General features: G+C 42.7%; 43 non-coding genes across 43 annotated transcripts; 22 read left to right on the top strand and 21 right to left on the bottom strand.

The window, feature by feature from the left end:
- The first annotated feature begins 236 nt into the window (after positions 1-236).
- Positions 237-309, top strand: Trnar-acg (transfer RNA arginine (anticodon ACG)). The gene has a single exon. It is a non-coding gene; the product is annotated as a tRNA-Arg (tRNA).
- Positions 310-494: 185 nt separating this feature from the next.
- Trnal-uaa (transfer RNA leucine (anticodon UAA)) lies at positions 495-577 on the bottom strand. The gene has a single exon. It is a non-coding gene; the product is annotated as a tRNA-Leu (tRNA).
- Positions 578-1,252: 675 nt separating this feature from the next.
- On the top strand, positions 1,253-1,325 carry Trnar-acg (transfer RNA arginine (anticodon ACG)). Its single transcript has one exon. It is a non-coding gene; the product is annotated as a tRNA-Arg (tRNA).
- Positions 1,326-1,510: 185 nt separating this feature from the next.
- Trnal-uaa (transfer RNA leucine (anticodon UAA)) lies at positions 1,511-1,593 on the bottom strand. The gene has a single exon. It is a non-coding gene; the product is annotated as a tRNA-Leu (tRNA).
- Positions 1,594-2,268: 675 nt separating this feature from the next.
- Trnar-acg (transfer RNA arginine (anticodon ACG)) lies at positions 2,269-2,341 on the top strand. The gene has a single exon. It is a non-coding gene; the product is annotated as a tRNA-Arg (tRNA).
- Positions 2,342-2,526: 185 nt separating this feature from the next.
- On the bottom strand, positions 2,527-2,609 carry Trnal-uaa (transfer RNA leucine (anticodon UAA)). The gene has a single exon. It is a non-coding gene; the product is annotated as a tRNA-Leu (tRNA).
- Positions 2,610-3,284: 675 nt separating this feature from the next.
- Trnar-acg (transfer RNA arginine (anticodon ACG)) lies at positions 3,285-3,357 on the top strand. The gene has a single exon. It is a non-coding gene; the product is annotated as a tRNA-Arg (tRNA).
- Positions 3,358-3,542: 185 nt separating this feature from the next.
- Trnal-uaa (transfer RNA leucine (anticodon UAA)) lies at positions 3,543-3,625 on the bottom strand. Its single transcript has one exon. It is a non-coding gene; the product is annotated as a tRNA-Leu (tRNA).
- A 675-nt stretch (positions 3,626-4,300) lies between these two features.
- On the top strand, positions 4,301-4,373 carry Trnar-acg (transfer RNA arginine (anticodon ACG)). Its single transcript has one exon. It is a non-coding gene; the product is annotated as a tRNA-Arg (tRNA).
- Positions 4,374-4,558: 185 nt separating this feature from the next.
- Positions 4,559-4,641, bottom strand: Trnal-uaa (transfer RNA leucine (anticodon UAA)). The gene has a single exon. It is a non-coding gene; the product is annotated as a tRNA-Leu (tRNA).
- A 675-nt stretch (positions 4,642-5,316) lies between these two features.
- Positions 5,317-5,389, top strand: Trnar-acg (transfer RNA arginine (anticodon ACG)). Its single transcript has one exon. It is a non-coding gene; the product is annotated as a tRNA-Arg (tRNA).
- Positions 5,390-5,574: 185 nt separating this feature from the next.
- Trnal-uaa (transfer RNA leucine (anticodon UAA)) lies at positions 5,575-5,657 on the bottom strand. The gene has a single exon. It is a non-coding gene; the product is annotated as a tRNA-Leu (tRNA).
- Positions 5,658-6,332: 675 nt separating this feature from the next.
- Trnar-acg (transfer RNA arginine (anticodon ACG)) lies at positions 6,333-6,405 on the top strand. The gene has a single exon. It is a non-coding gene; the product is annotated as a tRNA-Arg (tRNA).
- Positions 6,406-6,590: 185 nt separating this feature from the next.
- Trnal-uaa (transfer RNA leucine (anticodon UAA)) lies at positions 6,591-6,673 on the bottom strand. Its single transcript has one exon. It is a non-coding gene; the product is annotated as a tRNA-Leu (tRNA).
- A 675-nt stretch (positions 6,674-7,348) lies between these two features.
- Trnar-acg (transfer RNA arginine (anticodon ACG)) lies at positions 7,349-7,421 on the top strand. The gene has a single exon. It is a non-coding gene; the product is annotated as a tRNA-Arg (tRNA).
- A 185-nt stretch (positions 7,422-7,606) lies between these two features.
- On the bottom strand, positions 7,607-7,689 carry Trnal-uaa (transfer RNA leucine (anticodon UAA)). Its single transcript has one exon. It is a non-coding gene; the product is annotated as a tRNA-Leu (tRNA).
- Positions 7,690-8,364: 675 nt separating this feature from the next.
- On the top strand, positions 8,365-8,437 carry Trnar-acg (transfer RNA arginine (anticodon ACG)). Its single transcript has one exon. It is a non-coding gene; the product is annotated as a tRNA-Arg (tRNA).
- A 185-nt stretch (positions 8,438-8,622) lies between these two features.
- Positions 8,623-8,705, bottom strand: Trnal-uaa (transfer RNA leucine (anticodon UAA)). The gene has a single exon. It is a non-coding gene; the product is annotated as a tRNA-Leu (tRNA).
- Positions 8,706-9,380: 675 nt separating this feature from the next.
- Trnar-acg (transfer RNA arginine (anticodon ACG)) lies at positions 9,381-9,453 on the top strand. Its single transcript has one exon. It is a non-coding gene; the product is annotated as a tRNA-Arg (tRNA).
- Positions 9,454-9,638: 185 nt separating this feature from the next.
- Positions 9,639-9,721, bottom strand: Trnal-uaa (transfer RNA leucine (anticodon UAA)). Its single transcript has one exon. It is a non-coding gene; the product is annotated as a tRNA-Leu (tRNA).
- A 675-nt stretch (positions 9,722-10,396) lies between these two features.
- Positions 10,397-10,469, top strand: Trnar-acg (transfer RNA arginine (anticodon ACG)). Its single transcript has one exon. It is a non-coding gene; the product is annotated as a tRNA-Arg (tRNA).
- A 185-nt stretch (positions 10,470-10,654) lies between these two features.
- Trnal-uaa (transfer RNA leucine (anticodon UAA)) lies at positions 10,655-10,737 on the bottom strand. Its single transcript has one exon. It is a non-coding gene; the product is annotated as a tRNA-Leu (tRNA).
- Positions 10,738-11,412: 675 nt separating this feature from the next.
- Positions 11,413-11,485, top strand: Trnar-acg (transfer RNA arginine (anticodon ACG)). Its single transcript has one exon. It is a non-coding gene; the product is annotated as a tRNA-Arg (tRNA).
- Positions 11,486-11,670: 185 nt separating this feature from the next.
- Trnal-uaa (transfer RNA leucine (anticodon UAA)) lies at positions 11,671-11,753 on the bottom strand. Its single transcript has one exon. It is a non-coding gene; the product is annotated as a tRNA-Leu (tRNA).
- Positions 11,754-12,428: 675 nt separating this feature from the next.
- Trnar-acg (transfer RNA arginine (anticodon ACG)) lies at positions 12,429-12,501 on the top strand. The gene has a single exon. It is a non-coding gene; the product is annotated as a tRNA-Arg (tRNA).
- A 185-nt stretch (positions 12,502-12,686) lies between these two features.
- Trnal-uaa (transfer RNA leucine (anticodon UAA)) lies at positions 12,687-12,769 on the bottom strand. Its single transcript has one exon. It is a non-coding gene; the product is annotated as a tRNA-Leu (tRNA).
- Positions 12,770-13,444: 675 nt separating this feature from the next.
- On the top strand, positions 13,445-13,517 carry Trnar-acg (transfer RNA arginine (anticodon ACG)). The gene has a single exon. It is a non-coding gene; the product is annotated as a tRNA-Arg (tRNA).
- Positions 13,518-13,702: 185 nt separating this feature from the next.
- Positions 13,703-13,785, bottom strand: Trnal-uaa (transfer RNA leucine (anticodon UAA)). Its single transcript has one exon. It is a non-coding gene; the product is annotated as a tRNA-Leu (tRNA).
- A 675-nt stretch (positions 13,786-14,460) lies between these two features.
- Trnar-acg (transfer RNA arginine (anticodon ACG)) lies at positions 14,461-14,533 on the top strand. Its single transcript has one exon. It is a non-coding gene; the product is annotated as a tRNA-Arg (tRNA).
- A 185-nt stretch (positions 14,534-14,718) lies between these two features.
- Trnal-uaa (transfer RNA leucine (anticodon UAA)) lies at positions 14,719-14,801 on the bottom strand. Its single transcript has one exon. It is a non-coding gene; the product is annotated as a tRNA-Leu (tRNA).
- A 675-nt stretch (positions 14,802-15,476) lies between these two features.
- Trnar-acg (transfer RNA arginine (anticodon ACG)) lies at positions 15,477-15,549 on the top strand. Its single transcript has one exon. It is a non-coding gene; the product is annotated as a tRNA-Arg (tRNA).
- A 185-nt stretch (positions 15,550-15,734) lies between these two features.
- Trnal-uaa (transfer RNA leucine (anticodon UAA)) lies at positions 15,735-15,817 on the bottom strand. Its single transcript has one exon. It is a non-coding gene; the product is annotated as a tRNA-Leu (tRNA).
- Positions 15,818-16,492: 675 nt separating this feature from the next.
- On the top strand, positions 16,493-16,565 carry Trnar-acg (transfer RNA arginine (anticodon ACG)). Its single transcript has one exon. It is a non-coding gene; the product is annotated as a tRNA-Arg (tRNA).
- A 185-nt stretch (positions 16,566-16,750) lies between these two features.
- Positions 16,751-16,833, bottom strand: Trnal-uaa (transfer RNA leucine (anticodon UAA)). The gene has a single exon. It is a non-coding gene; the product is annotated as a tRNA-Leu (tRNA).
- A 675-nt stretch (positions 16,834-17,508) lies between these two features.
- Positions 17,509-17,581, top strand: Trnar-acg (transfer RNA arginine (anticodon ACG)). The gene has a single exon. It is a non-coding gene; the product is annotated as a tRNA-Arg (tRNA).
- Positions 17,582-17,766: 185 nt separating this feature from the next.
- On the bottom strand, positions 17,767-17,849 carry Trnal-uaa (transfer RNA leucine (anticodon UAA)). The gene has a single exon. It is a non-coding gene; the product is annotated as a tRNA-Leu (tRNA).
- Positions 17,850-18,524: 675 nt separating this feature from the next.
- Trnar-acg (transfer RNA arginine (anticodon ACG)) lies at positions 18,525-18,597 on the top strand. The gene has a single exon. It is a non-coding gene; the product is annotated as a tRNA-Arg (tRNA).
- Positions 18,598-18,782: 185 nt separating this feature from the next.
- On the bottom strand, positions 18,783-18,865 carry Trnal-uaa (transfer RNA leucine (anticodon UAA)). Its single transcript has one exon. It is a non-coding gene; the product is annotated as a tRNA-Leu (tRNA).
- A 675-nt stretch (positions 18,866-19,540) lies between these two features.
- On the top strand, positions 19,541-19,613 carry Trnar-acg (transfer RNA arginine (anticodon ACG)). Its single transcript has one exon. It is a non-coding gene; the product is annotated as a tRNA-Arg (tRNA).
- Positions 19,614-19,798: 185 nt separating this feature from the next.
- On the bottom strand, positions 19,799-19,881 carry Trnal-uaa (transfer RNA leucine (anticodon UAA)). The gene has a single exon. It is a non-coding gene; the product is annotated as a tRNA-Leu (tRNA).
- Positions 19,882-20,556: 675 nt separating this feature from the next.
- On the top strand, positions 20,557-20,629 carry Trnar-acg (transfer RNA arginine (anticodon ACG)). The gene has a single exon. It is a non-coding gene; the product is annotated as a tRNA-Arg (tRNA).
- Positions 20,630-20,814: 185 nt separating this feature from the next.
- Positions 20,815-20,897, bottom strand: Trnal-uaa (transfer RNA leucine (anticodon UAA)). The gene has a single exon. It is a non-coding gene; the product is annotated as a tRNA-Leu (tRNA).
- A 675-nt stretch (positions 20,898-21,572) lies between these two features.
- Positions 21,573-21,645, top strand: Trnar-acg (transfer RNA arginine (anticodon ACG)). Its single transcript has one exon. It is a non-coding gene; the product is annotated as a tRNA-Arg (tRNA).
- Positions 21,646-21,690: the final 45 nt, after the last annotated feature.

The raw sequence follows: 21,690 nt of genomic DNA, 5'->3' as shown, positions 1-21,690 counted from the left end.
TAAAGCAAAGAGCCGTTTGACAAGCCATAAGACGTCCAACTACTTAAGACGATTCCAAGGTGGAATCCTGTCACACTCAAAGCAGTCTTTTGTTTGTTTTGTCATGGAATGTCATCGTCTAGATGAAATGACTTTTGTCAATGCAAACATGTTTGGGCAACATTTAGCACTTGCAGCCGTGCAACAATGAAAGGAAATGAGAGATCAGACATTGTATTGTAGCCTGGGCTTTCAGTGGGCGTGTGGCGCAACGGATAACGCGTCTGACTACGGATCAGAAGATTCCAGATTCGAATCCTGGCACGCTCGGAATATTCCTTTTGACATTTTGGTTTTGAAAATAAGTAAAATACTAAGGATATAACGAGGACGATTTTGACAATAGTAGTGTCCGATATTTTCTCCATTACAAATTGTAAAGTGGATCATTTCAATGAGAAAAAGAGGTGAAGTGAACATTTCCGCTCAATAATCACACCTACAAATATTGAGATTAGCACGGGTGGGGTTCGAACCCACGCGGACATACGTCCATTGGATCTTAAGTCCAACGCCTTAACCACTCGGCCACCGTGCTCATGCCTTACAAAGTGGAAAGGTAGAGCTGAGTGTCGGGTAATTGCAAATGCCTAGATATACGCCCTTCAGCCAAAACTATGTCAGTCTTAACATGTAACTTACACATTTCCAAGCCATTTCTCCAAGTACCATGTTGTCCTCGATCTCCTTTGTACCCTACTCTGACTGCAACCTAGAACCACACTTTGTGTTACTGACAGCTGCTCGTATAAAATACTATATTTGTAAGCCAACTGTTAGCATTCTTGATATGTGCATGTTCAACTTCAAGTGCCCTGCCTTACGTTTGGAGCAAGTGGCTGTCGTTTTCTTCTCTTCAATTCCTTTGGAATCCTCCCATCCTTGGTCCTGTAATGTGCTTCTTTGCTGTAGAGTGGCTTTGTTCATAACGTTTGTAATGTGACGGCAGTTCCTTGGTAAATAAGAAGTCCCAGTGATAAAGCAAAGAGCCGTTTGACAAGCCATAAGACGTCCAACTACTTAAGACGATTCCAAGGTGGAATCCTGTCACACTCAAAGTAGTCTTTTGTTTGTTTTGTCATGGAATGTCATCGTCTAGATGAAATGACTTTTGTCAATGCAAACATGTTTGGGCAACATTTAGCACTTGCAACCGTGCAACAATGAAAGGAAATGAGAGATCAGACATTGTATTGTAGCCTGGGCTTTCAGTGGGCGTGTGGCGCAACGGATAACGCGTCTGACTACGGATCAGAAGATTCCAGATTCGAATCCTGGCACGCTCGGAATATTCTTTTTGACATTTTGGTTTTGAAAATACGTAAAATACTAAGAACATAACGAGGACGATTTTGACAATAGCAGTGTCCGATTTTTTCTCCATTACAAATTGTAAAGTGGATCATTTCAATGAGAAAAAGAGGTGAAGTGAACATTTCCGCTCAATAATCACACCTAAAAATAGTGAGGTTAGAACGGGTGGGGTTCGAACCCCCGCGGACATACGTCCATTGGATCTTAAGTCCAACGCCTTAACCACTCGGCCACCGTGCTCATGCCTTACAAAGTGGAAAGGTAGAGCTGAGTGTCGGGTAATTGCAAATGCCTAGATATACGCCCTTCAGCCAAAACTATGTCAGTCTTAACATGTAACTTACACATTTCCAAGCCATTTCTCCAAGTACCATGTTGTCCTCGATCTCCTTTGTACCCTACTCTGACTGCAACCTAGAACCACACTTTGTGCTACTGACAGCTGCTCGTATAAAATACTATATTTGTAAGCCAACTGTTAGCATTCTTGATATGTGCATGTTCAACTTCAAGTGCCCTGCCTTACGTTTGGAGCAAGTGGCTGTCGTTTTCTTCTCTTCAATTCCTTTGGAATCCTCCCATCCTTGGTCCTGTAATGTGCCTCTTTGCTGTAGAGTGGCTTTGTTCATAACGTTTGTTATGTGACGGCAGTTCCTTGGTAAATAAGAAGTCCCAGTGATAAAGCAAAGAGCCGTTTGACAAGCCATAAGACGTCCAACTACTTAAGACGATTCCAAGGTGGAATCCTGTCACACTCAAAGCAGTCTTTTGTTTGTTTTGTCATGGAATGTCATCGTCTAGATGAAATGACGTCGGTCAATGCAAACATGTTTGGGCAACATTTAGCACTTGCAACCGTGCAACAATGAAAGGAAATGAGAGATCAGACATTGTATTGTAGCCTGGGCTTTCAGTGGGCGTGTGGCGCAACGGATAACGCGTCTGACTACGGATCAGAAGATTCCAGATTCGAATCCTGGCACGCTCGGAATATTCTTTTTGACATTTTGGTTTTGAAAATAAGTAAAATACTAAGGATATAACGAGGACGATTTTAACAATAGCAGTGTCCGATTTTTTCTCCATTACAAATTGTAAAGTGGATCATTTCAATGAGAAAAAGAGGTGAAGTGAACATTTCCGCTCAATAATCACACCTACAAATATTGAGATTAGCACGGGTGGGGTTCGAACCCACGCGGACATACGTCCATTGGATCTTAAGTCCAACGCCTTAACCACTCGGCCACCGTGCTCATGCCTTACAAAGTGGAAAGGTAGAGCTGAGTGTCGGGTAATTGCAAATGCCTAGATATACGCCCTTCAGCCAAAACTATGTCAGTCTTAACACGTAACTTACACATTTCCAAGCCATTTCTCCAAGTACCATGTTGTCCTCGATCTCCTTTGTACCCTACTCTGACTGCAACCTAGAACCACACTTTGTGCTACTGACAGCTGCTCGTATAAAATACTATATTTGTAAGCCAACTGTTAGCATTCTTGATATGTGCATGTTCAACTTCAAGTGCCCTGCCTTACGTTTGGAGCAAGTGGCTGTCGTTTTCTTCTCTTCGATTCCTTTGGAATCCTCCCATCCTTGGTCCTGTAATGTGCCTCTTTGCTGTAGAGTGGCTTTGTTCATAACGTTTGTTATGTGACGGCAGTTCCTTGGTAAATAAGAAGTCCCAGTGATAAAGCAAAGAGCCGTTTGACAAGCCATAAGACGTCCAACTACTTAAGACGATTCCAAGGTGGAATCCTGTCACACTCAAAGCAGTCTTTTGTTTGTTTTGTCATGGAATGTCATCGTCTAGATGAAATGACGTCGGTCAATGCAAACATGTTTGGGCAACATTTAGCACTTGCAACCGTGCAACAATGAAAGGAAATGAGAGATCAGACATTGTATTGTAGCCTGGGCTTTCAGTGGGCGTGTGGCGCAACGGATAACGCGTCTGACTACGGATCAGAAGATTCCAGATTCGAATCCTGGCACGCTCGGAATATTCTTTTTGACATTTTGGTTTTGAAAATAAGTAAAATACTAAGGATATAACGAGGACGATTTTGACAATAGCAGTGTCCGATTTTTTCTCCATTACAAATTGTAAAGTGGATCATTTCAATGAGAAAAAGAGGTGAAGTGAACATTTCCGCTCAATAATCACACCTACAAATATTGAGATTAGCACGGGTGGGGTTCGAACCCACGCGGACATACGTCCATTGGATCTTAAGTCCAACGCCTTAACCACTCGGCCACCGTGCTCATGCCTTACAAAGTGGAAAGGTAGAGCTGAGTGTCGGGTAATTGCAAATGCCTAGATATACGCCCTTCAGCCAAAACTATGTCAGTCTTAACACGTAACTTACACATTTCCAAGCCATTTCTCCAAGTACCATGTTGTCCTCGATCTCCTTTGTACCCTACTCTGACTGCAACCTAGAACCACACTTTGTGCTACTGACAGCTGCTCGTATAAAATACTATATTTGTAAGCCAACTGTTAGCATTCTTGATATGTGCATGTTCAACTTCAAGTGCCCTGCCTTACGTTTGGAGCAAGTGGCTGTCGTTTTCTTTTCTTAGATTCCTTTGGAATCCTCCCATCCTTGGTCCTGTAATGTGCTTCTTTGCTGTAGAGTGGCTTTGTTCATAACGTTTGTAATGTGACGGCAGTTCCTTGGTAAATAAGAAGTCCCAGTGATAAAGCAAAGAGCCGTTTGACAAGCCATAAGACGTCCAACTACTTAAGACGATTCCAAGGTGGAATCCTGTCACACTCAAAGCAGTCTTTTGTTTGTTTTGTCATGGAATGTCATCGTCTAGATGAAATGACTTTTGTCAATGCAAACATGTTTGGGCAACATTTAGCACTTGCAGCCGTGCAACAATGAAAGGAAATGAGAGATCAGACATTGTATTGTAGCCTGGGCTTTCAGTGGGCGTGTGGCGCAACGGATAACGCGTCTGACTACGGATCAGAAGATTCCAGATTCGAATCCTGGCACGCTCGGAATATTCTTTTTGACATTTTGGTTTTGAAAATAACTAAAGTACTAAGGAGATAACGAGGACAATTTTGACAATAGCAGTGTCCGATTTTTTCTCCACTACAAATTGTAAAGTGGATCATTTCAATGAGAAAAAGAGGTGAAGTGAACATTTCCGCTCAATAATCACACCTACAAATATTGAGATTAGCACGGGTGGGGTTCGAACCCACGCGGACATACGTCCATTGGATCTTAAGTCCAACGCCTTAACCACTCGGCCACCGTGCTCATGCCTTACAAAGTGGAAAGGTAGAGCTGAGTGTCGGGTAATTGCAAATGCCTAGATATACGCCCTTCAGCCAAAACTATGTCAGTCTTAACATGTAACTTACACATTTCCAAGCCATTTCTCCAAGTACCATGTTGTCCTCGATCTCCTTTGTACCCTACTCTGACTGCAACCTAGAACCACACTTTGTGCTACTGACAGCTGCTCGTATAAAATACTATATTTGTAAGCCAACTGTTAGCATTCTTGATATGTGCATGTTCAACTTCAAGTGCCCTGCCTTACGTTTGGAGCAAGTGGCTGTCGTTTTCTTCTCTTCGATTCCTTTGGAATCCTCCCATCCTTGGTCCTGTAATGTGCCTCTTTGCTGTAGAGTGGCTTTGTTCATAACGTTTGTTATGTGACGGCTGTTCCTTGGTAAATAAGAAGTCCCAGTGATAAAGCAAAGAGCCGTTTGACAAGCCATAAGACGTCCAACTACTTAAGACGATTCCAAGGTGGAATCCTGTCACACTCAAAGCAGTCTTTTGTTTGTTTTGTCATGGAATGTCATCGTCTAGATGAAATGACGTCGGTCAATGCAAACATGTTTGGGCAACATTTAGCACTTGCAACCGTGCAACAATGAAAGGAAATGAGAGATCAGACATTGTATTGTAGTCTGGGCTTTCAGTGGGCGTGTGGCGCAACGGATAACGCGTCTGACTACGGATCAGAAGATTCCAGATTCGAATCCTGGCACGCTCGGAATATTCTTTTTGACATTTTGGTTTTGAAAATAAGTAAAATACTAAGGATATAACGAGGACGATTTTGACAATAGCAGTGTCCGATTTTTTCTCCATTACAAATTGTAAAGTGGATCATTTCAATGAGAAAAAGAGGTGAAGTGAACATTTCCGCTCAATAATCACACCTACAAATATTGAGATTAGCACGGGTGGGGTTCGAACCCACGCGGACATACGTCCATTGGATCTTAAGTCCAACGCCTTAACCACTCGGCCACCGTGCTCATGCCTTACAAAGTGGAAAGGTAGAGCTGAGTGTCGGGTAATTGCAAATGCCTAGATATACGCCCTTCAGCCAAAACTATGTCAGTCTTAACACGTAACTTACACATTTCCAAGCCATTTCTCCAAGTACCATGTTGTCCTCGATCTCCTTTGTACCCTACTCTGACTGCAACCTAGAACCACACTTTGTGCTACTGACAGCTGCTCGTATAAAATACTATATTTGTAAGCCAACTGTTAGCATTCTTGATATGTGCATGTTCAACTTCAAGTGCCCTGCCTTACGTTTGGAGCAAGTGGCTGTCGTTTTCTTCTCTTCGATTCCTTTGGAATCCTCCCATCCTTGGTCCTGTAATGTGCCTCTTTGCTGTAGAGTGGCTTTGTTCATAACGTTTGTTATGTGACGGCAGTTCCTTGGTAAATAAGAAGTCCCAGTGATAAAGCAAAGAGCCGTTTGACAAGCCATAAGACGTCCAACTACTTAAGACGATTCCAAGGTGGAATCCTGTCACACTCAAAGCAGTCTTTTGTTTGTTTTGTCATGGAATGTCATCGTCTAGATGAAATGACGTCGGTCAATGCAAACATGTTTGGGCAACATTTAGCACTTGCAACCGTGCAACAATGAAAGGAAATGAGAGATCAGACATTGTATTGTAGCCTGGGCTTTCAGTGGGCGTGTGGCGCAACGGATAACGCGTCTGACTACGGATCAGAAGATTCCAGATTCGAATCCTGGCACGCTCGGAATATTCTTTTTGACATTTTGGTTTTGAAAATAAGTAAAATACTAAGGATATAACGAGGACGATTTTGACAATAGCAGTGTCCGATTTTTTCTCCATTACAAATTGTAAAGTGGATCATTTCAATGAGAAAAAGAGGTGAAGTGAACATTTCCGCTCAATAATCACACCTACAAATATTGAGATTAGCACGGGTGGGGTTCGAACCCACGCGGACATACGTCCATTGGATCTTAAGTCCAACGCCTTAACCACTCGGCCACCGTGCTCATGCCTTACAAAGTGGAAAGGTAGAGCTGAGTGTCGGGTAATTGCAAATGCCTAGATATACGCCCTTCAGCCAAAACTATGTCAGTCTTAACACGTAACTTACACATTTCCAAGCCATTTCTCCAAGTACCATGTTGTCCTCGATCTCCTTTGTACCCTACTCTGACTGCAACCTAGAACCACACTTTGTGCTACTGACAGCTGCTCGTATAAAATACTATATTTGTAAGCCAACTGTTAGCATTCTTGATATGTGCATGTTCAACTTCAAGTGCCCTGCCTTACGTTTGGAGCAAGTGGCTGTCGTTTTCTTCTCTTCGATTCCTTTGGAATCCTCCCATCCTTGGTCCTGTAATGTGCCTCTTTGCTGTAGAGTGGCTTTGTTCATAACGTTTGTAATGTGACGGCAGTTCCTTGGTAAATAAGAAGTCCCAGTGATAAAGCAAAGAGCCGTTTGACAAGCCATAAGACGTCCAACTACTTAAGACGATTCCAAGGTGGAATCCTGTCACACTCAAAGCAGTCTTTTGTTTGTTTTGTCATGGAATGTCATCGTCTAGATGAAATGACGTCGGTCAATGCAAACATGTTTGGGCAACATTTAGCACTTGCAACCGTGCAACAATGAAAGGAAATGAGAGATCAGACATTGTATTGTAGTCTGGGCTTTCAGTGGGCGTGTGGCGCAACGGATAACGCGTCTGACTACGGATCAGAAGATTCCAGGTTCGAATCCTGGCACGCTCGGAATATTCTTTTTGACATTTTGGTTTTGAAAATAAGTAAAATACTAAGGATATAACGAGGACGATTTTGACAATAGCAGTGTCCGATTTTTTCTCCATTACAAATTGTAAAGTGGATCATTTCAATGAGAAAAAGAGGTGAAGTGAACATTTCCGCTCAATAATCACACCTACAAATATTGAGATTAGCACGGGTGGGGTTCGAACCCACGCGGACATACGTCCATTGGATCTTAAGTCCAACGCCTTAACCACTCGGCCACCGTGCTCATGCCTTACAAAGTGGAAAGGTAGAGCTGAGTGTCGGGTAATTGCAAATGCCTAGATATACGCCCTTCAGCCAAAACTATGTCAGTCTTAACACGTAACTTACACATTTCCAAGCCATTTCTCCAAGTACCATGTTGTCCTCGATCTCCTTTGTACCCTACTCTGACTGCAACCTAGAACCACACTTTGTGCTACTGACAGCTGCTCGTATAAAATACTATATTTGTAAGCCAACTGTTAGCATTCTTGATATGTGCATGTTCAACTTCAAGTGCCCTGCCTTACGTTTGGAGCAAGTGGCTGTCGTTTTCTTCTCTTCGATTCCTTTGGAATCCTCCCATCCTTGGTCCTGTAATGTGCCTCTTTGCTGTAGAGTGGCTTTGTTCATAACGTTTGTTATGTGACGGCAGTTCCTTGGTAAATAAGAAGTCCCAGTGATAAAGCAAAGAGCCGTTTGACAAGCCATAAGACGTCCAACTACTTAAGACGATTCCAAGGTGGAATCCTGTCACACTCAAAGCAGTCTTTTGTTTGTTTTGTCATGGAATGTCATCGTCTAGATGAAATGACGTCGGTCAATGCAAACATGTTTGGGCAACATTTAGCACTTGCAACCGTGCAACAATGAAAGGAAATGAGAGATCAGACATTGTATTGTAGCCTGGGCTTTCAGTGGGCGTGTGGCGCAACGGATAACGCGTCTGACTACGGATCAGAAGATTCCAGATTCGAATCCTGGCACGCTCGGAATATTCTTTTTGACATTTTGGTTTTGAAAATAAGTAAAATACTAAGGATATAACGAGGACGATTTTGACAATAGCAGTGTCCGATTTTTTCTCCATTACAAATTGTAAAGTGGATCATTTCAATGAGAAAAAGAGGTGAAGTGAACATTTCCGCTCAATAATCACACCTACAAATATTGAGATTAGCACGGGTGGGGTTCGAACCCACGCGGACATACGTCCATTGGATCTTAAGTCCAACGCCTTAACCACTCGGCCACCGTGCTCATGCCTTACAAAGTGGAAAGGTAGAGCTGAGTGTCGGGTAATTGCAAATGCCTAGATATACGCCCTTCAGCCAAAACTATGTCAGTCTTAACACGTAACTTACACATTTCCAAGCCATTTCTCCAAGTACCATGTTGTCCTCGATCTCCTTTGTACCCTACTCTGACTGCAACCTAGAACCACACTTTGTGCTACTGACAGCTGCTCGTATAAAATACTATATTTGTAAGCCAACTGTTAGCATTCTTGATATGTGCATGTTCAACTTCAAGTGCCCTGCCTTACGTTTGGAGCAAGTGGCTGTCGTTTTCTTCTCTTCGATTCCTTTGGAATCCTCCCATCCTTGGTCCTGTAATGTGCCTCTTTGCTGTAGAGTGGCTTTGTTCATAACGTTTGTAATGTGACGGCAGTTCCTTGGTAAATAAGAAGTCCCAGTGATAAAGCAAAGAGCCGTTTGACAAGCCATAAGACGTCCAACTACTTAAGACGATTCCAAGGTGGAATCCTGTCACACTCAAAGCAGTCTTTTGTTTGTTTTGTCATGGAATGTCATCGTCTAGATGAAATGACTTTTGTCAATGCAAACATGTTTGGGCAACATTTAGCACTTGCAACCGTGCAACAATGAAAGGAAATGAGAGATCAGACATTGTATTGTAGCCTGGGCTTTCAGTGGGCGTGTGGCGCAACGGATAACGCGTCTGACTACGGATCAGAAGATTCCAGATTCGAATCCTGGCACGCTCGGAATATTCTTTTTGACATTTTGGTTTTGAAAATAAGTAAAATACTAAGGATATAACGAGGACGATTTTGACAATAGCAGTGTCCGATTTTTTCTCCATTACAAATTGTAAAGTGGATCATTTCAATGAGAAAAAGAGGTGAAGTGAACATTTCCGCTCAATAATCACACCTACAAATATTGAGATTAGCACGGGTGGGGTTCGAACCCACGCGGACATACGTCCATTGGATCTTAAGTCCAACGCCTTAACCACTCGGCCACCGTGCTCATGCCTTACAAAGTGGAAAGGTAGAGCTGAGTGTCGGGTAATTGCAAATGCCTAGATATACGCCCTTCAGCCAAAACTATGTCAGTCTTAACACGTAACTTACACATTTCCAAGCCATTTCTCCAAGTACCATGTTGTCCTCGATCTCCTTTGTACCCTACTCTGACTGCAACCTAGAACCACACTTTGTGCTACTGACAGCTGCTCGTATAAAATACTATATTTGTAAGCCAACTGTTAGCATTCTTGATATGTGCATGTTCAACTTCAAGTGCCCTGCCTTACGTTTGGAGCACGTGGCTGTCGTTTTCTTCTCTTCGATTCCTTTGGAATCCTCCCATCCTTGGTCCTGTAATGTGCCTCTTTGCTGTAGAGTGGCTTTGTTCATAACGTTTGTTATGTGACGGCAGTTCCTTGGTAAATAAGAAGTCCCAGTGATAAAGCAACGAGCCGTTTGACAAGCCATAAGACGTCCAACTACTTAAGACGATTCCAAGGTGGAATCCTGTCACACTCAAAGCAGTCTTTTGTTTGTTTTGTCATGGAATGTCATCGTCTAGATGAAATGACTTTTGTCAATGCAAACATGTTTGGGCAACATTTAGCACTTGCAACCGTGCAACAATGAAAGGAAATGAGAGATCAGACATTGTATTGTAGCCTGGGCTTTCAGTGGGCGTGTGGCGCAACGGATAACGCGTCTGACTACGGATCAGAAGATTCCAGATTCGAATCCTGGCACGCTCGGAATATTCTTTTTGACATTTTCGTTTTGAAAATAAGAAAAATACTAAGGATATAACGAGGACGATTTTGACAATAGCAGTGTCCGATTTTTTCTCCATTACAAATTGTAAAGTGGATCATTTCAATGAGAAAAAGAGGTGAAGTGAACATTTCCGCTCAATAATCACACCTACAAATATTGAGATTAGCACGGGTGGGGTTCGAACCCACGCGGACATACGTCCATTGGATCTTAAGTCCAACGCCTTAACCACTCGGCCACCGTGCTCATGCCTTACAAAGTGGAAAGGTAGAGCTGAGTGTCGGGTAATTGCAAATGCCTAGATATACGCCCTTCAGCCAAAACTATGTCAGTCTTAACACGTAACTTACACATTTCCAAGCCATTTCTCCAAGTACCATGTTGTCCTCGATCTCCTTTGTACCCTACTCTGACTGCAACCTAGAACCACACTTTGTGCTACTGACAGCTGCTCGTATAAAATACTATATTTGTAAGCCAACTGTTAGCATTCTTGATGTGTGCATGTTCAACTTCAAGTGCCCTGCCTTACGTTTGGAGCAAGTGGCTGTCGTTTTCTTTTCTTAGATTCCTTTGGAATCCTCCCATCCTTGGTCCTGTAATGTGCTTCTTTGCTGTAGAGTGGCTTTGTTCATAACGTTTGTAATGTGACGGCAGTTCCTTGGTAAATAAGAAGTCCCAGTGATAAAGCAAAGAGCCGTTTGACAAGCCATAAGACGTCCAACTACTTAAGACGATTCCAAGGTGGAATCCTGTCACACTCAAAGCAGTCTTTTGTTTGTTTTGTCATGGAATGTCATCGTCTAGATGAAATGACTTTTGTCAATGCAAACATGTTTGGGCAACATTTAGCACTTGCAGCCGTGCAACAATGAAAGGAAATGAGAGATCAGACATTGTATTGTAGCCTGGGCTTTCAGTGGGCGTGTGGCGCAACGGATAACGCGTCTGACTACGGATCAGAAGATTCCAGATTCGAATCCTGGCACGCTCGGAATATTCTTTTTGACATTTTGGTTTTGAAAATAACTAAAATACTAAGGAGATAACGAGGACAATTTTGACAATAGCAGTGTCCGATTTTTTCTCCACTACAAATTGTAAAGTGGATCATTTCAATGAGAAAAAGAGGTGAAGTGAACATTTCCGCTCAATAATCACACCTACAAATATTGAGATTAGCACGGGTGGGGTTCGAACCCACGCGGACATACGTCCATTGGATCTTAAGTCCAACGCCTTAACCACTCGGCCACCGTGCTCATGCCTTACAAAGTGGAAAGGTAGAGCTGAGTGTCGGGTAATTGCAAATGCCTAGATATACGCCCTTCAGCCAAAACTATGTCAGTCTTAACATGTAACTTACACATTTCCAAGCCATTTCTCCAAGTACCATGTTGTCCTCGATCTCCTTTGTACCCTACTCTGACTGCAACCTAGAACCACACTTTGTGCTACTGACAGCTGCTCGTATAAAATACTATATTTGTAAGCCAACTGTTAGCATTCTTGATATGTGCATGTTCAACTTCAAGTGCCCTGCCTTACGTTTGGAGCAAGTGGCTGTCGTTTTCTTCTCTTCGATTCCTTTGGAATCCTCCCATCCTTGGTCCTGTAATGTGCCTCTTTGCTGTAGAGTGGCTTTGTTCATAACGTTTGTTATGTGACGGCAGTTCCTTGGTAAATAAGAAGTCCCAGTGATAAAGCAAAGAGCCGTTTGACAAGCCATAAGACGTCCAACTACTTAAGACGATTCCAAGGTGGAATCCTGTCACACTCAAAGCAGTCTTTTGTTTGTTTTGTCATGGAATGTCATCGTCTAGATGAAATGACGTCGGTCAATGCAAACATGTTTGGGCAACATTTAGCACTTGCAACCGTGCAACAATGAAAGGAAATGAGAGATCAGACATTGTATTGTAGCCTGGGCTTTCAGTGGGCGTGTGGCGCAACGGATAACGCGTCTGACTACGGATCAGAAGATTCCAGATTCGAATCCTGGCACGCTCGGAATATTCTTTTTGACATTTTGGTTTTGAAAATAAGTAAAATACTAAGGATATAACGAGGACGATTTTGACAATAGCAGTGTCCGATTTTTTCTCCATTACAAATTGTAAAGTGGATCATTTCAATGAGAAAAAGAGGTGAAGTGAACATTTCCGCTCAATAATCACACCTACAAATATTGAGATTAGCACGGGTGGGGTTCGAACCCACGCGGACATACGTCCATTGGATCTTAAGTCCAACGCCTTAACCACTCGGCCACCGTGCTCATGCCTTACAAAGTGGAAAGGTAGAGCTGAGTGTCGGGTAATTGCAAATGCCTAGATATACGCCCTTCAGCCAAAACTATGTCAGTCTTAACACGTAACTTACACATTTCCAAGCCATTTCTCCAAGTACCATGTTGTCCTCGATCTCCTTTGTACCCTACTCTGACTGCAACCTAGAACCACACTTTGTGCTACTGACAGCTGCTCGTATAAAATACTATATTTGTAAGCCAACTGTTAGCATTCTTGATATGTGCATGTTCAACTTCAAGTGCCCTGCCTTACGTTTGGAGCAAGTGGCTGTCGTTTTCTTTTCTTAGATTCCTTTGGAATCCTCCCATCCTTGGTCCTGTAATGTGCTTCTTTGCTGTAGAGTGGCTTTGTTCATAACGTTTGTAATGTGACGGCAGTTCCTTGGTAAATAAGAAGTCCCAGTGATAAAGCAAAGAGCCGTTTGACAAGCCATAAGACGTCCAACTACTTAAGACGATTCCAAGGTGGAATCCTGTCACACTCAAAGCAGTCTTTTGTTTGTTTTGTCATGGAATGTCATCGTCTAGATGAAATGACTTTTGTCAATGCAAACATGTTTGGGCAACATTTAGCACTTGCAGCCGTGCAACAATGAAAGGAAATGAGAGATCAGACATTGTATTGTAGCCTGGGCTTTCAGTGGGCGTGTGGCGCAACGGATAACGCGTCTGACTACGGATCAGAAGATTCCAGATTCGAATCCTGGCACGCTCGGAATATTCTTTTTGACATTTTGGTTTTGAAAATAACTAAAATACTAAGGAGATAACGAGGACAATTTTGACAATAGCAGTGTCCGATTTTTTCTCCACTACAAATTGTAAAGTGGATCATTTCAATGAGAAAAAGAGGTGAAGTGAACATTTCCGCTCAATAATCACACCTACAAATATTGAGATTAGCACGGGTGGGGTTCGAACCCACGCGGACATACGTCCATTGGATCTTAAGTCCAACGCCTTAACCACTCGGCCACCGTGCTCATGCCTTACAAAGTGGAAAGGTAGAGCTGAGTGTCGGGTAATTGCAAATGCCTAGATATACGCCCTTCAGCCAAAACTATGTCAGTCTTAACATGTAACTTACACATTTCCAAGCCATTTCTCCAAGTACCATGTTGTCCTCGATCTCCTTTGTACCCTACTCTGACTGCAACCTAGAACCACACTTTGTGCTACTGACAGCTGCTCGTATAAAATACTATATTTGTAAGCCAACTGTTAGCATTCTTGATATGTGCATGTTCAACTTCAAGTGCCCTGCCTTACGTTTGGAGCAAGTGGCTGTCGTTTTCTTTTCTTAGATTCCTTTGGAATCCTCCCATCCTTGGTCCTGTAATGTGCTTCTTTGCTGTAGAGTGGCTTTGTTCATAACGTTTGTAATGTGACGGCAGTTCCTTGGTAAATAAGAAGTCCCAGTGATAAAGCAAAGAGCCGTTTGACAAGCCATAAGACGTCCAACTACTTAAGACGATTCCAAGGTGGAATCCTGTCACACTCAAAGCAGTCTTTTGTTTGTTTTGTCATGGAATGTCATCGTCTAGATGAAATGACTTTTGTCAATGCAAACATGTTTGGGCAACATTTAGCACTTGCAGCCGTGCAACAATGAAAGGAAATGAGAGATCAGACATTGTATTGTAGCCTGGGCTTTCAGTGGGCGTGTGGCGCAACGGATAACGCGTCTGACTACGGATCAGAAGATTCCAGATTCGAATCCTGGCACGCTCGGAATATTCTTTTTGACATTTTGGTTTTGAAAATAACTAAAATACTAAGGAGATAACGAGGACAATTTTGACAATAGCAGTGTCCGATTTTTTCTCCACTACAAATTGTAAAGTGGATCATTTCAATGAGAAAAAGAGGTGAAGTGAACATTTCCGCTCAATAATCACACCTACAAATATTGAGATTAGCACGGGTGGGGTTCGAACCCACGCGGACATACGTCCATTGGATCTTAAGTCCAACGCCTTAACCACTCGGCCACCGTGCTCATGCCTTACAAAGTGGAAAGGTAGAGCTGAGTGTCGGGTAATTGCAAATGCCTAGATATACGCCCTTCAGCCAAAACTATGTCAGTCTTAACATGTAACTTACACATTTCCAAGCCATTTCTCCAAGTACCATGTTGTCCTCGATCTCCTTTGTACCCTACTCTGACTGCAACCTAGAACCACACTTTGTGCTACTGACAGCTGCTCGTATAAAATACTATATTTGTAAGCCAACTGTTAGCATTCTTGATATGTGCATGTTCAACTTCAAGTGCCCTGCCTTACGTTTGGAGCAAGTGGCTGTCGTTTTCTTCTCTTCGATTCCTTTGGAATCCTCCCATCCTTGGTCCTGTAATGTGCCTCTTTGCTGTAGAGTGGCTTTGTTCATAACGTTTGTTATGTGACGGCAGTTCCTTGGTAAATAAGAAGTCCCAGTGATAAAGCAAAGAGCCGTTTGACAAGCCATAAGACGTCCAACTACTTAAGACGATTCCAAGGTGGAATCCTGTCACACTCAAAGCAGTCTTTTGTTTGTTTTGTCATGGAATGTCATCGTCTAGATGAAATGACTTTTGTCAATGCAAACATGTTTGGGCAACATTTAGCACTTGCAACCGTGCAACAATGAAAGGAAATGAGAGATCAGACATTGTATTGTAGCCTGGGCTTTCAGTGGGCGTGTGGCGCAACGGATAACGCGTCTGACTACGGATCAGAAGATTCCAGATTCGAATCCTGGCACGCTCGGAATATTCTTTTTGACATTTTGGTTTTGAAAATAAGTAAAATACTAAGGATATAACGAGGACGATTTTGACAATAGCAGTGTCCGATTTTTTCTCCATTACAAATTGTAAAGTGGATCATTTCAATGAGAAAAAGAGGTGAAGTGAACATTTCCGCTGAATAATCACACCTACAAATATTGAGATTAGCACGGGTGGGGTTCGAACCCACGCGGACATACGTCCATTGGATCTTAAGTCCAACGCCTTAACCACTCGGCCACCGTGCTCATGCCTTACAAAGTGGAAAGGTAGAGCTGAGTGTCGGGTAATTGCAAATGCCTAGATATACGCCCTTCAGCCAAAACTATGTCAGTCTTAACACGTAACTTACACATTTCCAAGCCATTTCTCCAAGTACCATGTTGTCCTCGATCTCCTTTGTACCCTACTCTGACTGCAACCTAGAACCACACTTTGTGCTACTGACAGCTGCTCGTATAAAATACTATATTTGTAAGCCAACTGTTAGCATTCTTGATGTGTGCATGTTCAACTTCAAGTGCCCTGCCTTACGTTTGGAGCAAGTGGCTGTCGTTTTCTTTTCTTAGATTCCTTTGGAATCCTCCCATCCTTGGTCCTGTAATGTGCTTCTTTGCTGTAGATTGGCTTTGTTCATAACGTTTGTAATGTAACGGCAGTTCCTTGGTAAATAAGAAGTCCCAGTGATAAAGCAAAGAGCCGTTTGACAAGCCATAAGACGTCCAACTACTTAAGACGATTCCAAGGTGGAATCCTGTCACACTCAAAGCAGTCTTTTGTTTGTTTTGTCATGGAATGTCATCGTCTAGATGAAATGACTTTTGTCAATGCAAACATGTTTGGGCAACATTTAGCACTTGCAACCGTGCAACAATGAAAGGAAATGAGAGATCAGACATTGTATTGTAGCCTGGGCTTTCAGTGGGCGTGTGGCGCAACGGATAACGCGTCTGACTACGGATCAGAAGATTCCAGATTCGAATCCTGGCACGCTCGGAATATTCTTTTTGACATTTTGGTTTTGAAAATAACTAAAATACTAAGGATACAACGAGGACAATTTTGACAATAGCAGTGTCCGATTTTTTCTCCACTACAAATTGTAAAGTGGATCATTTCAATGAGAAAAAGAGGTGAAGTGAACATTTCCGCTCAATAATCACACCTACAAATATTGAGATTAGCACGGGTGGGGTTCGAACCCACGCGGACATACGTCCATTGGATCTTAAGTCCAACGCCTTAACCACTCGGCCACCGTGCTCATGCCTTACAAAGTGGAAAGGTAGAGCTGAGTGTCGGGTAATTGCAAATGCCTAGATATACGCCCTTCAGCCAAAACTATGTCAGTCTTAACATGTAACTTACACATTTCCAAGCCATTTCTCCAAGTACCATGTTGTCCTCGATCTCCTTTGTACCCTACTCTGACTGCAACCTAGAACCACACTTTGTGCTACTGACAGCTGCTCGTATAAAATACTATATTTGTAAGCCAACTGTTAGCATTCTTGATATGTGCATGTTCAACTTCAAGTGCCCTGCCTTACGTTTGGAGCAAGTGGCTGTCGTTTTCTTCTCTTCGATTCCTTTGGAATCCTCCCATCCTTGGTCCTGTAATGTGCCTCTTTGCTGTAGAGTGGCTTTGTTCATAACGTTTGTTATGTGACGGCAGTTCCTTGGTAAATAAGAAGTCCCAGTGATAAAGCAAAGAGCCGTTTGACAAGCCATAAGACGTCCAACTACTTAAGACGATTCCAAGGTGGAATCCTGTCACACTCAAAGCAGTCTTTTGTTTGTTTTGTCATGGAATGTCATCGTCTAGATGAAATGACTTTTGTCAATGCAAACATGTTTGGGCAACATTTAGCACTTGCAACCGTGCAACAATGAAAGGAAATGAGAGATCAGACATTGTATTGTAGCCTGGGCTTTCAGTGGGCGTGTGGCGCAACGGATAACGCGTCTGACTACGGATCAGAAGATTCCAGATTCGAATCCTGGCACGCTCGGAATATTCTTTTTGACATTTTGGTTTTGAAAATAAGTAAAATACTAAGGATATAACGAGGACGATTTTGACAATAGTAGTGTCCGATTTTTTCTCCATTACAAATTGTAAAGTGGATCATTTCAATGAGAAAAAGAGGTGAAGTGAACATTTCCGCTCAATAATCACACCTACAAATATTGAGATTAGCACGGGTGGGGTTCGAACCCACGCGGACATACGTCCATTGGATCTTAAGTCCAACGCCTTAACCACTCGGCCACCGTGCTCATGCCTTACAAAGTGGAAAGGTAGAGCTGAGTGTCGGGTAATTGCAAATGCCTAGATATACGCCCTTCAGCCAAAACTATGTCAGTCTTAACATGTAACTTACACATTTCCAAGCCATTTCTCCAAGTACCATGTTGTCCTCGATCTCCTTTGTACCCTACTCTGACTGCAACCTAGAACCACACTTTGTGCTACTGACAGCTGCTCGTATAAAATACTATATTTGTAAGCCAACTGTTAGCATTCTTGATATGTGCATGTTCAACTTCAAGTGCCCTGCCTTACGTTTGGAGCAAGTGGCTGTCGTTTTCTTTTCTTAGATTCCTTTGGAATCCTCCCATCCTTGGTCCTGTAATGTGCTTCTTTGCTGTAGAGTGGCTTTGTTCATAACGTTTGTTATGTGACGGCAGTTCCTTGGTAAATAAGAAGTCCCAGTGATAAAGCAAAGAGCCGTTTGACAAGCCATAAGACGTCCAACTACTTAAGACGATTCCAAGGTGGAATCCTGTCACACTCAAAGCAGTCTTTTGTTTGTTTTGTCATGGAATGTCATCGTCTAGATGAAATGACGTCGGTCAATGCAAACATGTTTGGGCAACATTTAGCACTTGCAGCCGTGCAACAATGAAAGGAAATGAGAGATCAGACATTGTATTGTAGCCTGGGCTTTCAGTGGGCGTGTGGCGCAACGGATAACGCGTCTGACTACGGATCAGAAGATTCCAGGTTCGAATCCTGGCACGCTCGGAATATTCTTTTTGACATTTTGGTTTTGAAAATAAGTAAAATACTAAGGATATAACGAGGACGATTTTGACAATAGCAGTGTCCGATTTTTTCTCCATTACAAATTGTAAAGTGGATCATTTCAATGAGAAAAAGAGGTGAAGTGAACATTTCCGCTCAATAATCACACCTAAATATAGTGAGGTTAGCACGGGTGGGGTTTGAATCCACGCGGACATACGTCCATTGGATCTTAAGTCCAACGCCTTAACCACTCGGCCACCGTGCTCATGCCTTACAAAGTGGAAAGGTAGAGCTGAGTGTCGGGTAATTGCAAATGCCTAGATATACGCCCTTCAGCCAAAACTATGTCAGTCTTAACATGTAACTTACACATTTCCAAGCCATTTCTCCAAGTACCATGTTGTCCTCGATCTCCTTTGTACCCTACTCTGACTGCAACCTAGAACCACACTTTGTGCTACTGACAGCTGCTCGTATAAAATACTATATTTGTAAGCCAACTGTTAGCATTCTTGATATGTGCATGTTCAACTTCAAGTGCCCTGCCTTACGTTTGGAGCAAGTGGCTGTCGTTTTCTTTTCTTAGATTCCTTTGGAATCCTCCCATCCTTGGTAATGTAATGTGCTTCTTTGCTGTAGAGTGGCTTTGTTCATAACGTTTGTTATGTGACGGCAGTTCCTTGGTAAATAAGAAGTCCCAGTGATAAAGCAAAGAGCCGTTTGACAAGCCATAAGACGTCCAACTACTTAAGACGATTCCAAGGTGGAATCCTGTCACACTCAAAGCAGTCTTTTGTTTGTTTTGTCATGGAATGTCATCGTCTAGATGAAATGACTTTTGTCAATGCAAACATGTTTGGGCAACATTTAGCACTTGCAGCCGTGCAACAATGAAAGGAAATGAGAGATTAGACATTGTATTGTAGCCTGGGCTTTCAGTGGGCGTGTGGCGCAACGGATAACGCGTCTGACTACGGATCAGAAGATTCCAGGTTCGAATCCTGGCACGCTCGGAATATTCTTTTTGACATTTTGGTTTTGAAAATAAGTAAAATACTAAGGATATAACGAGGACGATTTTGACAATAGCAGTGTCCGATTTTTTCTCCATTACAAATTGTAAAGTGGATCATTTCAATGAGAAAAAGAGGTGAAGTGAACATTTCCGCTCAATAATCACACCTAAAAATAGTGAGGTTAGCACGGGTGGGGTTCGAACCCACGCGGACATACGTCCATTGGATCTTAAGTCCAACGCCTTAACCACTCGGCCACCGTGCTCATGCCTTACAAAGTGGAAAGGTAGAGCTGAGTGTCGGGTAATTGCAAATGCCTAGATATACGCCCTTCAGCCAAAACTATGTCAGTCTTAACATGTAACTTACACATTTCCAAGCCATTTCTCCAAGTACCATGTTGTCCTCGATCTCCTTTGTACCCTACTCTGACTGCAACCTAGAACCACACTTTGTGCTACTGACAGCTGCTCGTATAAAATACTATATTTGTAAGCCAACTGTTAGCATTCTTGATATGTGCATGTTCAACTTCAAGTGCCCTGCCTTACGTTTGGAGCAAGTGGCTGTCGTTTTCTTTTCTTAGATTCCTTTGGAATCCTCCCATCCTTGGTCCTGTAATGTGCTTCTTTGCTGTAGAGTGGCTTTGTTCATAACGTTTGTTATGTGACGGCAGTTCCTTGGTAAATAAGAAGTCACAGTGATAAAGCAAAGAGCCGTTTGACAAGCCATAAGACGTCCAACTACTTAAGACGATTCCAAGGTGGAATCCTGTCACACTCAAAGCAGTCTTTTGTTTGTTTTGTCATGGAATGTCATCGTCTAGATGAAATGACGTCGGTCAATGCAAACATGTTTGGGCAACATTTAGCACTTGCAGCCGTGCAACAATGAAAGGAAATGAGAGATCAGACATTGTATTGTAGCCTGGGCTTTCAGTGGGCGTGTGGCGCAACGGATAACGCGTCTGACTACGGATCAGAAGATTCCAGGTTCGAATCCTGGCACGCTCGGAATATTCTTTTTGACATTTTGGTTTTGAAAATAAGTAAAATACTAAGGATATAACGAGGACGATTTTGACAATAGCAGTGTCCGATTTTTTCTCCATTACAAATTGTAAAGTGGATCATTTCAATGAGAAAAAGAGGTGAAGTGAACATTTCCGCTCAATAATCACACCTAAAAATAGTGAGGTTAGCACGGGTGGGGTTCGAACCCACGCGGACATACGTCCATTGGATCTTAAGTCCAACGCCTTAACCACTCGGCCACCGTGCTCATGCCTTACAAAGTGGAAAGGTAGAGCTGAGTGTCGGGTAATTGCAAATGCCTAGATATACGCCCTTCAGCCAAAACTATGTCAGTCTTAACATGTAACTTACACATTTCCAAGCCATTTCTCCAAGTACCATGTTGTCCTCGATCTCCTTTGTACCCTACTCTGACTGCAACCTAGAACCACACTTTGTGCTACTGACAGCTGCTCGTATAAAATACTATATTTGTAAGCCAACTGTTAGCATTCTTGATATGTGCATGTTCAACTTCAAGTGCCCTGCCTTACGTTTGGAGCAAGTGGCTGTCGTTTTCTTTTCTTAGATTCCTTTGGAATCCTCCCATCCTTGGTCCTGTAATGTGCTTCTTTGCTGTAGAGTGGCTTTGTTCATAACGTTTGTTATGTGACGGCAGTTCCTTGGTAAATAAGAAGTCCCAGTGATAAAGCAACGAGCCGTTTGACAAGCCATAAGACGTCCAACTACTTAAGACGATTCCAAGGTGGAATCCTGTCACACTCAAAGCAGTCTTTTGTTTGTTTTGTCATGGAATGTCATCGTCTAGATGAAATGACTTTTGTCAATGCAAACATGTTTGGGCAACATTTAGCACTTGCAGCCGTGCAACAATGAAAGGAAATGAGAGATCAGACATTGTATTGTAGCCTGGGCTTTCAGTGGGCGTGTGGCGCAACGGATAACGCGTCTGACTACGGATCAGAAGATTCCAGGTTCGAATCCTGGCACGCTCGGAATATTCTTTTTGACATTTTGGTTTTGAAAATAAGTAAAATACT

The sequence above is a fragment of the Haliotis asinina genome, chromosome 11 (genome assembly GCF_037392515.1).
Source record: "Haliotis asinina isolate JCU_RB_2024 chromosome 11, JCU_Hal_asi_v2, whole genome shotgun sequence".
Classification (NCBI taxonomy): domain Eukaryota; kingdom Metazoa; phylum Mollusca; class Gastropoda; order Lepetellida; family Haliotidae; genus Haliotis; species Haliotis asinina.
This window is presented reverse-complemented; position numbering and strand designations above follow the sequence as displayed.